General features: G+C 36.8%; 1 non-coding gene across 1 annotated transcript; it reads left to right on the plus strand.

The window, feature by feature from the left end:
* The first annotated feature begins 16,456 nt into the window (after positions 1-16,456).
* LOC112998050 (small nucleolar RNA R71) lies at positions 16,457-16,564 on the plus strand. Its single transcript, XR_003263071.1, has one exon. It is a non-coding gene; the product is annotated as a small nucleolar RNA R71 (small nucleolar RNA).
* The last annotated feature ends 363 nt before the right edge of the window (positions 16,565-16,927 follow it).

Below are 16,927 nucleotides of genomic sequence, written 5' to 3' on the forward strand. Positions count from 1 at the left end.
TAACTTAAATAAATATTGGGTTTGCACATGTGTACACCGATCCCTGAACTGGGTCATCTGCTGTGACCATTGTGATAAATCACAATCGCAATTTATTTAGGTGGAGCCATGGTGGTGCTTGTGGGATATGAGTGGAAATACTGTGAGAGTTACAAATCGAGTTTTGTTTTGTGAGAATGTTATTGTGTGTGATATGTTGGCAAATGGTGAGATTATATATAGGATGAGAAAGTTTAGTGCGAGAGTTAGGAGACAAAGTTAGGTAGGAGAGTTAGATTGGAAGGTTAGGTGGAAAAGTTAGTTACGAGGGTTAGGCAGGAGGGTTAGGTGGGAGGGATAGGTGACAAAGTTAGGTAGGAGAGTTAGGTGGGAGGGATAGGTGACAAAGTTAGGTAGGTGACTTAGATTGGAAGGTTAGGTAAGAGGGTTAGGTGGTAAATTTAGTTACGAGGGTTAGGTGGGAGGGATGAGTGACAAAGTTAGGTGGGAGGGATAGGTGGCAAAGTTAGGTAGGAGAGTTAGGTGAGAGACACAGGTAGGATATTCAGTGCATGTGAGTGAATACTGTGCAACCGCGAAAGAGTGTACGCATGTGAGTGAACAATGTGCAATACCACACATTAATGTACATGACAGACTGTCCGTTGCATCATGAGTGTTGACCGCGGTGTTTTGCATCGCGTGTCGAGGTCACGCGAATTGTTGAGAACCACGTTAATGGGGGTAAACATACGCATGTGAGTGAAAAATGTGGAACTCCACACATTAATGGGGTTGTCGGTGCATGTGAGGGTTAGGTACGACATTGCTCCACATCTTTGAAATCATGCATGTGTAGGCTATTATTAATGAAGGAAATTGAAAATAACAACTTCAAAGCATGCAACAACTACAACTACATAATAAAGACTGAGAAAAACTTAAAAGCAATACAACAACAAAATATGTTAAATTATTCATTCTAATTTTAGGGAATTGTCCAGCTTCTGCTTCATGTCGGCCCAACTTAGGTCATTAACTTGAGTAGGTGATAATGAATTATGAGCATCAACTTTAAGTTCCATACATATTACACTTTCCATATTCACAAATGTATGAAACATGCACCAAACACCTTCTTCGTCAATAATTTGAATTGCCTTATATTGAACTTGACCATTGAATTCATATACAGGACAACGATACCAAAGTGCAATAATTATAGGCGTAACATCATTATTTGTAATTGATGACTGTATTGCGGTGATTATGTTTGGCAGCATCATTGTTGGATTCATGAGTAACGATTTTGTCTTGTCACCTCTGAAGACTGCATTTGCACTTGAACTCTAAATGATTTCACCATTGATATAAACGTACGCACAAATTGGCTCTGACCTCATTTTGCTTACTGTCTCTGTTTGCTCTCACAATTTGATTTGATGCAACTATGCAAAGTCTTTGGTGATATGGTGCATTTATATATACAATCAATCATGGGTACATGGTTCACGTGAATTAGAATCCTGATGTGTGACACTAGCACAGTTGTGTTAACGTGCTTTGGAATCTTGAAGCCTTACAATCAGACAAATGATAAATTTGCTTTGAAATCTCAAGGCCTTACAATGAGATAAAGTGTAATGTCGAGCCTATGCGGATTGTTGAGAACCACGTTAATGCGGTAAATATACGCATGTGAGTGAACAGTGTGCAACACCACACATTCTAATTTCAGGAAATTATGCATCTTGTGCTCCATTGATTCAATAGTAATGATTTTGTATTGTCACCATTGATATAAACGTATGCACAAATTGGCTTTGACCTCATTGCTTGCTTTCTCTGTTTACTCTCACAATTTGATTTGACGCAACTGTGTAATGTCTTGGGCGATATGGTATGCTTATATATACAATCAATCACGGGTCCATGGTTCACGTGAATTAGAATCTCGATGCGTGACACTAGCACAGTCGTGTTAATGTGCTTTCGAATCTTGAGACCTTACAATGAGACAAATTATAAATGTGTTTTGGAATCTTGAGGCCTTACAATGAGATAAAGTGTATTTGTGCTTTGGAATCTCAACAAAGTTTATATGATAAATAGATGGGAGGTGCATGTCAATACCACATTTGCATCACCCAACTTTAAATTTTATATAATTTATACTCGGTTTACCATTTGACATCGTTGTCATGGCTTATAAACCTCTATTGTGTCATCAACACGTTCATTGTTGATGTACTACGATTAACGACTTAATCACTTCCTATTACCATACAATACCTGAACCAGAACCATAAATTATACCATTATTATCATCTACTGGGTTCCAACATATTGTCCTAATCAAACAGTGTAGAATTGATCTTGCATTGATCACTGCATTGGTTGAACGATGGAGGCCTGAAACACACACCTTTCACCTGCCATGGGGTGAGTGCACCATCACACTCGAAGATGTTGCACTGCATCTAGGCATTAGAGTCGATGGTCGTGTTGTGGCTGGACCTAACTTCTTACATTATAATGAGTTATGCGATGAGTTACTAGGAGAAGTCCCTCCCGAAAATGCACGTAAAGGAGCTGCACTGAAGTTGGCATGGTTGCTAAGCATCTTGTGCGCACCATTGCCTGAAGAACCAACAATACACCAACTACAATGCAGGTGTAGAGCTTACATAATGTACATGATTGGCGGTGCTTTAATTCCTGATAAATCTGGATATAGAGCTCATCTAATGTATTTAAATCTATTACGTGATTTAAGCAACATAAAAAAATATAGTTGGGGTTCGGCTTGTTTAGCAAACCTGTATTGAGAACTATGTCTAGCATCATCGGAGGTTGGTAAAGTTATGGGTGGTGGTGCCATACTATTGCAGTCATGGGCTTGGTACCGCATGCCTTTTATTGCACCAAGAGTCCCACGACCCGAAACAACTTATCCACTGGCTAAAAGGTTATTTACATATAGCAAAATCTAAATTTTTAATTTTAATGACGCGAATTATAACATTACAATGAATACTGGTTTTGTATGTTTTACATTTCAGATGGAGTGGTGATAGATTAAAATATAGGGTCACACCTCATGGTGACTTGGTCAGATATAGATCTCGTATAGATCATATGGAGGGCCATGAGGTATAATACTACCATGAACTGCACCATCAATGTGTACATATTAACATTTACAAATGTTGCATTGTTAGCATATATTTCAGTTTTCTTGGGTCCCATATAGAGGATTTGAAGAACAGCTATCGAGACATGCATATAGAGACATGGAGATTTAGTTTGCATGTACTGCAATTTTTGTTTTCCGATTGTGGAATGACATCAAACAAATCGAGTCAAGCTACAATTTGGACTACAACAAGATATCCCTGTTGATCCCATGAATCTTGATCGACTTCACCAAATTAACATGCGAGACAATCATTACGGTGACTGGATGGAATATCATGCTGAGTGGATTAATATCTGGAAAAACAAACGCAATGATGTTTTAACTAGGCAATGGGTTAAAGGAATAGTGACACACACCAACGTACATGGAATAGTATAGGAAAAACACTATGTTGTTCTTGTTTGTTGCACAACAACTAAATGATCCACGCATAACAATTACCCATAATGTTGCAGGGACAAGTGTTGAACAAACACATTTTGAAATTTCACATCCTTAGTCAATGTATTGTACTCCTTCACCTGTTCATCAAACTTTTGGCTAGACTAGCGAGTCAGTCAGTGCAACCAGCCATGAATGGGTGACCAATTTATTTGGCGTCGATTTGAATACACCAAATTCTACGGCATCATATTTAGCTTCTTTACAATAGTTCGATGCACCACATTCGTTTGGAGAACAAGGACAAAGTTCCTCAGCTGCAACAACCCACATTGAATATACTGACATAGAACAACAACATCATCATGATGTGGGAGAACCAATCATACAGGAAAGAAGAAATCCGCGACATAATCGACGTCCACTGCCCTGTGGGATTGGTCATCATCTTGGTCATTGAAGTATAAAATGTTGTGATAATGGGATCAAATATGTTTAAGTACCCCTGTAACGATTTCATCAAACAAGACCTCAAATTAAGAGTAAAAAATAAAAAAGTATGTTTGTCACCCTTAAAACAATGTTTAAGTGGTCATCTTATGAAATTTTTTAATTTTAAAGAATCTAAAAAAAATATATTGTGCACCAGTTTCATGGACAATCACCTCAAAATAGAAGCACAAAATAAAAAAAAACTATGATTTGGACCCTTGTAACTATGCTTAAGTACCCATGTTCTGCATTTTTTTTTAAAATTATGTCCAACATATTAATAATATTCGTGACACACTTTTTCCATAGTTTGAATGTCAAAAAATCCAAAAAGAAATATATCGTACACTATTTCCATGGACAACCACCTCAAAATAGAAATACAAAATCGAAAAAACTATGATTTGGACCCTTGCAACTATGCTTAAGTGCCCATGTTCTACATTTTTTTTAAAATTATGTCCAACACATTAATGATATTCATGAAACATTTTTTCCATAGTTTGAACATCAAAAAATCCAAAAATAAATATATCGTGCACTAGTTCCATGAACAACCACCTCAAAATAGAAGCACAAAATAAAAAAAAAACTATGATTTGGACCCTTGTAACTATGCTTAAGTACCCATGTTCTGCATTTTTTTTTTAAATTATGTCCAACACATTAATGATATTTGTGACACACTTTTTCCATAGTTTGAACGTCAAACAATCCAAAAAAATATATCATGCACCAGTTTCATGATCAACCACCTCAAAATAGGAGCACAAAATCGAAAAAACTATGCTTTGGATCCTTGCAACTATGCTTAGGTGCCCATGCTCTGCATATTTTTAAAATTATGTCTAACACATTAATGATATTCGTGACACACTTTTTCCATAGTTTGAACGTCAAAGAATAAAAAAAAATATATTCGTGACACACTCTGCAATTTGCACACGTCTCTAAAAAATTAAATGTCTCACCAGCAAAACTAACAAGAGATGGACAACTCAAAATTTCTTTTTTCACTCTGAAAATTACAATAAATGTATGTTGCATCATTTGCCAAGGACAAATCACAGTCCAAATTGACAACACTCTGCAATTTGCAGACGTCTCTAAAAAATTAAATGCCTCACCAGCAACACTCTGCAATTTGCACATTGTGGATCCTTGCAAATATGCTTAAGTGTTCATTTACCCGTTCATTTAAATGCACAGTTAACTAGTGACTCATCCAACTATAAGAAAATTCTATAAATACCACTACAGCTAAAGACATTCGTAGCACTTTCAAATTTTTATCTCAATCCCTACCACAATGTGTCACCCAACTGCATATGTTTGTGTTGACTACAACGACCAAATCTGCAACACTAATAAGGGCACCACCATCGTTAGTAACAACACAAAAAATTTCATGGTCAACAAGGTCATAACCTTTACACAATTGCTTGAACTTATTCACCAAAAACTAAGCATTGAACCACAACAACATATCCAAAATCTCCACTTTCGGTGCCCTATATTTGAGTCAGGGCAACGTTATATGTACAAATCTTTTATTCTGCGAGATGATGCTGATGTTCTACAAATGTTCAACATTTTTTACAACAATCCATCACTACCATTTGTGGAGTTATTTGCCATAATCTATGACAATAATATCCCACCAAGAAATTAACATGGCTCAACCTCCAATCTTGAAGACTTATCAGATGAATACGAGACTTGTTGGGTCAAAAACTATGGTAGTAATACTGACTCCTTTTTCAGGCCCGAAGGATGTAACATGTCCATCCCGCGAAACAATATTCAAACGAGATTGGTAATCTACAGATGATTCATGTCTTAGTTATTTCTGCTTTGAGGTTTTCATGTAGTGTCTTATGTCCGTGTTCAGTGATCACTTTACGTAATGAAATAAATTTTTTGTTTAAATTTAAGTTAGCAATTTTCAGTTTACCCACTTCTACTGTAGTAGGTAACATGGTAACATAACTGTCGAAATTCACAACACTTTGCAATTTACACTACACTGTTTCAAAAAATTAAATGTCTCACCAGAAAAATTCACATATAATGGATAACTCATAATCTCTTTTTTGACTCTGCAAATTATCATGGATGTCTGCTATATTAATTACAAGGAAAAAATCACAATCCAAATTGACAACACTCTGTAATTTGCACACGTATCTAAAAATTAAATGTCTCACCAGTAAAACTGACATGAAATGGACAATTCATAATCTTTTTTTTCACTCTGAAAATTATCATGGACGTCTACTGCATTAATTACAAGGGAAAAATCACAGTCCATATTGACAACACTCTGCAATTTGCACACGTCTCTAAAAATTAAATGTCTCACCAGCAAAACTGATATAAAATGGACAACTCATAATCTCTTTTTTCACTCTAAAATTATCATAGACGTCTGCTGCATTAATTACAAGGGAAAAATTACAATCCAAATTGACAACACTCTACAATTTGCACACATCTCTAAAAATTAAATGTCTCACCAACAAAACTGACATGAAATGGACAACTCATAATATCTTTTTTCACTCTGAAAATTATTATGGACGTATGCTGCATTAATTATAAGGGAAAAATCACAGTCGAAATTGACAACGCTCTGCAATTTGTACACTTTCTAAAAAATTAAATGTCTCACCAGCAAAACTGACATGAAATGGATAACTCAGAATCTCTTTTTTTCACTCTGAAAATTATGATGGACGTCTACTGCATCAGTTACCAAGGAAAAAGAAACATTGGATTCCAGAGAAGCCTTTAGCAGGAACACAATTCTAACCTTATGAGATTCCAATACACATCAACAGTGCAAAATGCTCATACAACTATAAATAACACAAAACACCCTTAATACAAACACACAATTTCACACAACATACATTCACAAACCAAATTCAATTTTATTACTATGTCATTTTTGGGAGAAACAAGCAGCCAAACCATTGCTAACTCGAGATTAACCTTTATATTTTCAAATGGATCAATCACTCACAACCAAACAAGTATTTATTTTGAAAGTCCCACTCCAACACCAATGTGAGTTCCTAATGCTTGTTCTTTTGATACACTCATGAGTAGAATGCACAACACCCTTCAGCTAACCAATGATCAATTAGTGGATGAAATCTACTACCGATAACCATTCATAGATGCAGGTCAGCAATTTTTTTTTCAATCTCTACAATTGAAAAATGATGATGATGTTTACACAATGTTAATGTGAAATGAGCAATACTCATGTGTTGGCCCTATAGAATTATTATGTACCATCAATAGAACACCAGATGATATACTCAACTTGCTTCAATCCACTATCACTCCTACTCATGATGCAATTATGTATTACAACGGCAAGTGGAGCATACCACGCCAAGGTGGGTTTTTGGGTTACTCTTTCACTGGAACAAATCCAATAAGATTTGACATTCCTTTAGGATGTAGCATGGACAAACTCAAGGATTTAATCAAGCAAGTTGCATCTATGGGGGTTCCCCCTTATGGAATTCAGGAATCACTATTGGTCACATGATTGTTCTTTCGACAACCAGGTCATGCTAAGTATTCAGAAAATTTAATCGAATATGAAATAACAGAATTGAAAAATGATGAAGACGTGCTAAAGGTGTTAGTACCATCCAACTACTAGAAAAAATTTTGCCCAACAAAAATTTTAGCTATTTTTAGTAAACCAATAATCCAAATGGAAGAAGACATGTCTCCTACACAACAACTTTTAGACTATCATTAGTTTTTTCATATTTGTGTTGTAATTGTATTTTTAGTACGTTTCGTTATTTTTGTTTATCATCTCAGTCACCGATGTTTAATTTTATGTGTATCAGTTATTTATTCAATGTGTTTTTTAATTTGTTTCAATACTACTAACTAATTTTCTCATTTTTTAATTAACGTATATAACAAAATAAAAATTTCAACAACACATAAATTTAGCTAAAAAATATATATACATGTAACTAAAAAATTCTACTATAATTTTCTCAATTTTTTTCTTTATCTATATATATCGCTTAAAAAAATAATAAAATTTATTTTAATAAAAAATTGGAAAAAATAATTATTTTAAAAAATTTTAATTTTTTAATAAAGCAAATATATTATTAGATTATTTTAAATTTTTTTATTATTAAACATTTTAATTTTTATTTGTATTATTTTAATAATTTAAATGAAAAAGAATTAAACATATAAATTAAAACAAAAAAAAAATAAAAAAATAAGAAGCCAGTTCGGAAGTCGGGGTGGCCAAAATTGACTTCCCATTGAGTAAAGAATGTGGTGTAGATTGGAATTGTTTTCCAATCTAGTGTAATTTAGGAAAAAGCAAGAAAAAGAATGTGCATCTTGGGAAAAAAACCATGTCTTATCACAAAGTAAGTGAGCATTGTAAGAGCCAACTCTTCAATAAGATTCTTTAATACACTTAACTCTTATAAGACAATGAAACAAAGCTTTTAGTACCTACGATCATAAAAAACTATGTACGCATGTGCATTAAAGCATTTTAACTTAAACCATTATGTTTAACATGTTAGTAAATATTTATTTTATAATTTAAAATTTATAAATATATATTACTTATATTAACTCTATTTTATAAAATAAAATATTTATTTTAGAATCCGTTACGTAAAATTAGATTTTCTATCTTTCTAAGATTTTATTTTAATGGGTCAATGCAATTTGTTACATTTGTTTTGATACCTATAAGTTAGTTTCCAACGCTCACGTATTTTTACTTTGAGATTTTTGTTGTTGAATAAGGGAGTCTAATCGAGGCCGTACCCGAATCAAATAAACATGAAAATGCAGTAAATAGGAAGTGATCCTAGGTCGTTTTCTAACGAGCAATGATAAACCAAATGTTCATAATATACTTGCAGTAACAGTAACGATTGGGGGGGGGGTTGTTTGTTTTGTGATTTAAGGAGCAGAACAAGTAAACTGGAATACGAAACTAATAATATTAAAAATGGGTTGTTTCCTCTGATTCAGAAGTCATTCTCTTATCCTGGGTTATGGAGAATTCGTCCCTAACAGTTAACCACTTAATCCAACCCTATTTCAATTTACTAAGCGAAAATCAACTTAGGGTTGTCAATACGTGATTAGGCACCACATACACCAGTTAGCCCTTCGTCCATTAAGCATGAACGCAAGTTAGGCTCAGAGGCAATTACTCGAACACAAAGCGTGCACAGATTAATGTTCACGAATTTGGGTTAACTGGTGAAGGGAAAACTGCCAGAGAACCACATTATAAACGAAACCTCAAAGAGAGTTGGACTTCGTCCTCAAAAGGAAACAACACCAGAATATTTAGCCTTCCATAGATTCAAACAGAAAACGTAAATGAAACATGAAGCAGAAACGTAAATAAACAGAAACGAAAATGAAAACGGAAACGTAAATGAAAGTAGAAGAAGAAACAAAAACGAAATTGTAATTAGAAGCAGGAAATGGAAAATTGCATTACGTGAACAGTAGCATCCAAGCAGAAAAACGTAAAACCCTAAACAAAGCTCTGAATAATGAATGGCATAACAGAATAGCCTTGCACGAATCCCAAGGCTGCTATTTAAAAAGAGTCACTCAAAGTCATTGGGCCTTATTACAATACTCTAGCCCAAAACGAAATAAACACTGAACCACATAAAATAAAATTGCAAAATTTCCTAATTAGAAATTAACTAAGGTAAGCGCTGCTTTATTTGCCCTCTTCAAGTCCATAACCAAAATCCGGATTAAGCCCAATGTTTCATTAATTCCTGAAATTAGATTAAAAACATCAAATTAGCTAAATGAGCCCAAATAATAAAACTGCCTAATTAATTGACAATTAAGACCAATCAGTAATTAAAATGGTGCAAAAAGGGTTTAGAAAATAGAAGAAAATGATGGCACGTCAAAACCCCTCGTACTTAACCTTTTGCACTCCTGGGAAAAATGAAACAAAGAACAAAATCCACGGATATTCAAAGAGAGTCAAACGAAAACATTCACATATTTCTCAATGAACATCAAGGAATGAAAGGAATGGGTAACATCTAACATAAGGAGATCCGAAAAGTCAAGACATTCATGAAAATCATCCAAGCAACCCAATCATGGCAAAATAGTTAATCAGCTCAAGAATGAAAAATGATAAAGCCTCACAAGATATACACTCTATCTCTCAAGTGTCTAGGCTACTATTTACCCTCAAAGCACCCATGAAAACAAACACCACATAAACTTGGCAAGATTCTAAAATTGACAATCAACCCATAAACACAAGCACATGAGGATCAAAAGGTCTTTTAAGGTTGTAATGGGGCCAAGGACAAGGTATGGAAAAATATGGAATAAGTGGCTGAATCCCAAAGGAATAAAGTAGCAATGAGGAATAAGTGCATATTAAGAAAAAATAAGAAAATAAAAAGAAGTAAAGATAAAATTTAAACATAAAGAGTAGAACCAAGAGTCTCATCATTCTTTTGTCATTTAAGATCTTATTCACTCAACTTTACTGCTTTTCTTTTTCTTTTCTGAATTTTTTTTTTACTCTGTAGCCTTTGAGAAACAGCATCTCATTCAGCATGTCCAACATTTAACCAATATGCAATGTACATCAAGTATGGCTCAAAATATATCATGAAGCATGGCCAACAAAACATGTTATCCAATGAAACAAAACCCCCCACACTTATTCCCAAAACAATTCCAAAGCTCCAAAATTCCTTAAGGATATGGTGATATCATGGTTTTTCACTTAAGGCTTGTAGTGAGCTTCAAAACAAGGAAAGGGAAACAAGGCTCAAAAGGGCTATCAAAGGAATTAAGTCAGGGTAAGTCCATTTGGCTAGAAGCTTATAAGAACAAAATTGCCTCAATCATTTCCAAATATGCATGTGAATTAGGAAGCATCAACAAGAATCAAGCCAAGGCTATTGTGCAAGCAATCAATGGGGCAAAACACACCAAATGATTATGATGATGTATGGCTCAAATTCTCACAAAGGTAAACTCATCACTTTCGAATTGAGCTTTCAAAACTATCATGACATGTAGAGGAGAATCAAAGATTTCAAGTCACAAAATGTCAAAAACTTTTATTTTCAAAACAATTACCCATTTCTTGAACATATCCTATAATTCAAAGAAAAACATGCAAAGTCGTACATGCACACAAAATTGACCCAAAATATTAAACTAGAAATCCGACAAAACTAACAACATTAACAAATTAACACAACTAACAAATTAACAAAACCGACAAAACTAGCAAAACCAAAGAACACTCCCCCCCCCCATACTTAAACAACACATTATCCTCAATGTAGCACAATTAAAAGATTAAAACAATTAAACCATCAAATAGAATTGGACAAGTGTAATAAAAGCAAAGAAGGAGATAGGAAAAGAAGAACTCCCTAAGTCATGGTGGAGGAAGAGTAGGGTGGAGTAAGGAAGTCTCTTCCACCACTACGTCCAATAAAGAAGGGTTCATGAGGAATGGCTTAAGTCGATGTCTGTTGACCTTGAAGCTCTTGTTTGTGGAGTCGCTTTTGATCTCAACTGTACCATAAGGAAAAACATTAGTAACAACAAAAGGACCAATACACTTAGACCTCAACTTACCACTCATGAGTCCAAGCCTAGAATTATACAATAGCACTTTTTGCCCAACCATGAAGTCCTTCTTAACTATCATGCTATCATGGAACTTCTTGGTCTTTTCTTTGTAGAACTTGGCATTCTCGTAGGCTTCTAGGTGGATTTCATCTAACTCACTCAGTTGCAACTTTCTTTCCTCACCAGCTTGATCCATAGAGAAGTTGCAAGTCTTCACTGCCCAATATGCTTTGTGCTCAATTTCCACTGGAAGATGACATGCCTTTCCAAAGACAACCCGATAAGGAGACATTCCTATGGGTGCTTTGTAGGCAGTCCGATGTGCCCAGAGAGCATCATCAAGCCTGGTACTCCAATCTTTCCTGCTTGGCTGCACAATCTTCTCTAAAATTCTCTTGATCTCCCTGTTAGAAATTTCTGCCTGTCCATTGGTCTTGGGGTGGTATGGTGTGGATACCCTGTGTACCACCCCGTACTTTTTAAGCAGGGCATGCATTGTTCTGTTGCAAAAATGGGTTCCTTGATCACTAACAATTGCTTTAGGTACTCCAAACCTGCAAAACAGATTAGACCTGACAAAATCTGCAACAACTTTAGCATCATTAATTCTAGTGGGCTTGGCTTCCACCCATTTTGAAACATAGTCAACTGCAAGGAGAATGTAAACATAACCAAAAGAGACAAGAAAAGGGCCCATGAAATCTATACCCCAGACATCAAACACCTCACAGAATAGCATAGGTTGCTGAGGCATTTGTTGTCGCCATGTAAGTGTATTTCCTGCTCTCTGACACTGCTCACAAGTGCTGCAGATCTTCCACGCATCTTTAAAGATGGTGGGTCAATAAAAACCACAATCAAGCACTTTGGGAGCTATCCTTTGAACACCCAGATGACCTCCCGGTGCGGAAGAATGATAGAACTGCAGGACTGAGTCAGTCTCATGATCTGGAATGCATCGTCTAATGACCTGATCAGTGCACAATTTCCACAAGTAGGGGTCATCCCAAATAAAATGCTTAGCATCACTTTTAATTTTATCTTTTTGGGCTTTAGATGCTAAGGGAGGAAAAACAGAAGCAACTAAATAATTGACAATGTTAGCAAACTAGGGAGTAGAAAGAGAGTCAGAAATACTATACAGTATATACAAATGATCATCCGGGAAATCATCCTGAAGGGTGAATTCGCATCCGATACACGTTCGATCCGACTCAAATGATCAGCAACTAAATTTTGTGCTCCGTTCCTATCACGGATCTCCAAGTCAAACTCTTGAAGCCAGAGCATCCATCGGATCAACCTAGGCTTAGAATCAGCCTTCTTCAACAAGTACTTTAGAGCTGCATGGTCAGTATAAACAATAATGCGGGTACCAAGCAAATAAGATCGAAATTTTTCAAGAGCAAAAACTATGGCTAGAAGCTCTTTCTCAGTAGTAGTATAATTCGCTTGGGCAACATCTAAAGTCCTAGAAGCATAATATATCACCCTGGGCAATTTATCAATTTTCTGAGCAAGGACAACCCCCAATGCATAATTTGATGCATCAAAAGGGGCTGTCCAGTCGGGTGCCTGGATGATGGGGGTGGTAGTCAGTGCTCTTTTGAGGCAATCAAAAGCCTCTTTGCATCTGTCATTAAAGTCAAACTCCACCTCCTTTTGCAACAAGTTGGACAGTGGAAGGGATACTTTGCTAAAATCCCTTATAAAGCGCCTGTAGAATCCTGCATGACCAAGAAAAGATTGCACCTCTCGCACACAAGAGGGGTAAGGCAATTGTTAAATAACAGAAATTTTTGCAGGATCTACTTCAATACCCTTATTGGAAATAATGTGGCCTAAAACTATACCTTGCTCAACCATAAAATGACATTTTTCAAAATTTAGAACAAGGTTAGTTTCAATGCATCTATTCAAAACTTTTTCCAAACTATCCAAACAACCATCAAAAGAGGATCCATATACAGTGAAATCATCCATAAACACCTCTATGCAATTTTCTAAGAAATCACTGAAAATACTAATCATGCACCGCTGGAAGGTACCAGGGGCATTGCACAGGCCGAAAGGCATCCTCTTATAGGCAAAAGTGCCGAAGGGGCAGGTGAATGTGGTCTTTTCCTGATCCTCAGGAGCAATAGTAATTTGCATATAACCAGAAAAACCATCAAGGAAACAATAGTGAGATTCTCAAGCATCTGGTCAATGAATGGCAGGGGAAAATGGTCCTTTTTGGTAACTTGGTTCAGCCTCCTATAGTCAATGCAGACTCTCCAACTGTTCTGCACCCGAGTAGGAATCAGCTCCTCCTTCTCATTTTTGATCACTGTGAGGCCGGTCTTCTTCGGGACTACCTGGACGGGACTCACACATTGGCTGTCGGAGATAGGATAAATGATTCCAGCTTGCAAAAGCTTGGTTATCTCCTTCTTCACTACATCAAGAATCACCGGGTTGAGTCTTCTTTGTGGCTGTCTTACTAGTTTAGCTCCATCCTCTAAATTTATTCGATGCATACATGTGGATGGGCTAATACCAGGAATGTCCGCCAGGGTCCAGCCTATAGCCTTCTTATGCTTCTTGAGAACAGACAACAACTTCTCCTCTTGCTCATAAGCAAGGGAGGAAGATATAATCACTGGAAAACTTTTGTTATCATCCAAGTAAGCGTATTTTAAATTCGATGGCAGAGGCTTCAATTCTGGTGTGGTCGGCTGGATAGTGGTAGAAGGAGATGGTTTCCCAGCCTGTACCTCATAAAGAAAGTCAGAGGTATGTGTACTTCCTGAAACATGGTTAGTCCTATTTGACTCTATAAAATCAATCTCAAGAGGTAAAACACCACCACCAGACATGCAATCAATATCACTTTCAGATTCACTCTCAGCATCAAATTCAGACATATGATCAAGTACAATTTTAGACTCAATGCATGAAGAGTGAGAGGCATGCAGATTAGAGTAAAGATCAGTCATGTATTCATCAACAACATGGTCAATTATTTCAGCACGAAATACAGAAAGATCTTCAGATGGGTATTTCATAGCATCCAGAATATTAAAATGAACAGTTATATCACCAAACTCCATGGATAGTATGCCTGCATAAACATCTATCTTAGTTCTAGCAGTTTTCATAAAGGGTCTGCCTAGAATGATGGGAACCGATCCTTGAAAAAATCCATCCTCCATATTCAAAATATAAAAATCAACAGGGAAAATCAGTTCACCAACTCTAACTAAGACATCTTCTATGAAACCAACAGGATAGGCAACACTTCTATTAGCTAAATGAATTACCACATCCGTTGACTGCAAGGGACCTAGAGATAGAGAATTAAAAATAGACAGAGGCATAACACTAACAGAAGCTCCTAAATCTAGCATGGCATTGTCGAACTTACTATTCCTTATAATACAAGGTATGCTGAATGTACCTGGATCTTTACATTTTTCAGGAATTTAGGGAACAGATTTACCAATCAATGCAGAGACATTTCTGCCCATGCTAATTTGTTCACTTCCTTTAAGCTTCCTCTTATTAGTGCACAGCTCCTTCAAGAATTTGGCATATCTTGGAATTTGCTTTATTGCATCTAGCAGAGGTATGTTTACCTCTACTTTTCTGAATGTTTCCAAGATCTCTTTCTCTGCCTCTTCCATTTTTTTGTTGGAAACTGCTCTTGGAGGGAATGGAAGAGGAGGGATGTGCTGCTTCTGCAAATCAGAATTACCAGTGGAAGATTCACCTGCACAGAAATTGTTAGGTAAATTTTTGTCATCACCTTTTTCTGTAGTAGAGTGAAGTTTGGCAGGTTCATTTGCAGATGAGGAAGGTGCTACGGGTTGAGGTCCTTGACACTGCTTTCCTGACCTCAATGAAATGGCACTGACATTTTGGGGATTTTGGACAGCTTGGGAAGGCAGCTTGTCAGAATTCTGGGACTGTTGTTGATTCAATTGTGTAGCCAATTGTCCCATTTGATTAGTTAAGCTCTGAATAGAGGCTCTGGTCTCTTGTTGAAACTGCATGTTCTGCATAGTCATTTGCCTCACAAGTTCTTCGAGGGAAGGTTGTGGAGGAGCCTCAACTGTTGGCTGTTTCTGGGGCTATTGCTGTTGTTGGATTGGTGGAGGAATGTATGGTCTGCTTAGGCCAACAACATTTTGGAAGGAAGGAACAGGCTGTTGTTGTTGTTGCTGAGGGCTAGACCATATGAGATTAGGGTGATTCCTCCATCCAGGGTTGTATCTGTTGCTGGAGAGGTCGTAATTGTTCTGTTGTGGTTGATTTTGCTGCTGAGGTTGAGGAGGTCTATTGTAAATGTTTGCAGCATAAGCTTCAGGCTGCTCAATTGCTCCAGGTTGCTGCATGGAAGGGCAAAGGTCTGTATGGTGGTCAGTAGAGGAGCACAAACCACAGACCCTTGCAACAGGTACAGATTTCTGGTTCAAGGCCAACTAGGTTACCAAGTTAACCAATGCATCCAGTTTGCCTTCAAGCTTCTTAGTTTCAGATGATGCAGCTGAGTTTGTAGCTACCTCATGCACTCCTCTAATGACTATAACATCATTTCTGGCGCTAAACTGCTGGGAGTTGGAAGCCATCTTCTCAATTAAATTTCTGGCTTCAGCAGGAGTCATGTCTCCAAGGGCTCCACCACTGGCAGCATCTATCATACTTCTCTCCATATTACTGAGTCCTTCATAAAAATATTGGAGAAGAAGTTGCTCCAAAATCTGATGGTGAGGGCAACTGGCACATAGTCTTTTAAATCTCTCCCAGTACTCATACAAGCTCTCTCCACTGAGTTGTCTAATACCTGAGATATCCTTCCTGATAGCTGTGATCCTAGAAGCAGGGAAATTTTTTTCTAAGAATACTCTCTTAAGGTCATCCCAGCTCGTGATGGACCGTGGAGCAAGGTAATACAACCAGTCCTTTGCCACTCCCTCTAAAGAATGAGGAAAAGCCTTTAGAAATATATGATCCTCTTGGACATTTGGGGGTTTCATGGTGGAGCAGACAATATGAAATTCCTTCAAATGTTTGTGCGGGTCTTCACCTGCAAGGCCACGAAACTTTGGAAGCAAATGAATCAGTCCAGTTTTAAGAACATATGGGACATCCTCATCAGGGTATTGGATGCACAAGCTTTCGTAGGTAAAATCAGGTGCAGCTGTTTCCCTTAGAGTCCTCTCACGGGGT

Source organism: Glycine max, chromosome 1, assembly GCF_000004515.6.
Source record: "Glycine max cultivar Williams 82 chromosome 1, Glycine_max_v4.0, whole genome shotgun sequence".
In the NCBI taxonomy this organism is placed as follows: Eukaryota; Viridiplantae; Streptophyta; class Magnoliopsida; order Fabales; family Fabaceae; genus Glycine; species Glycine max.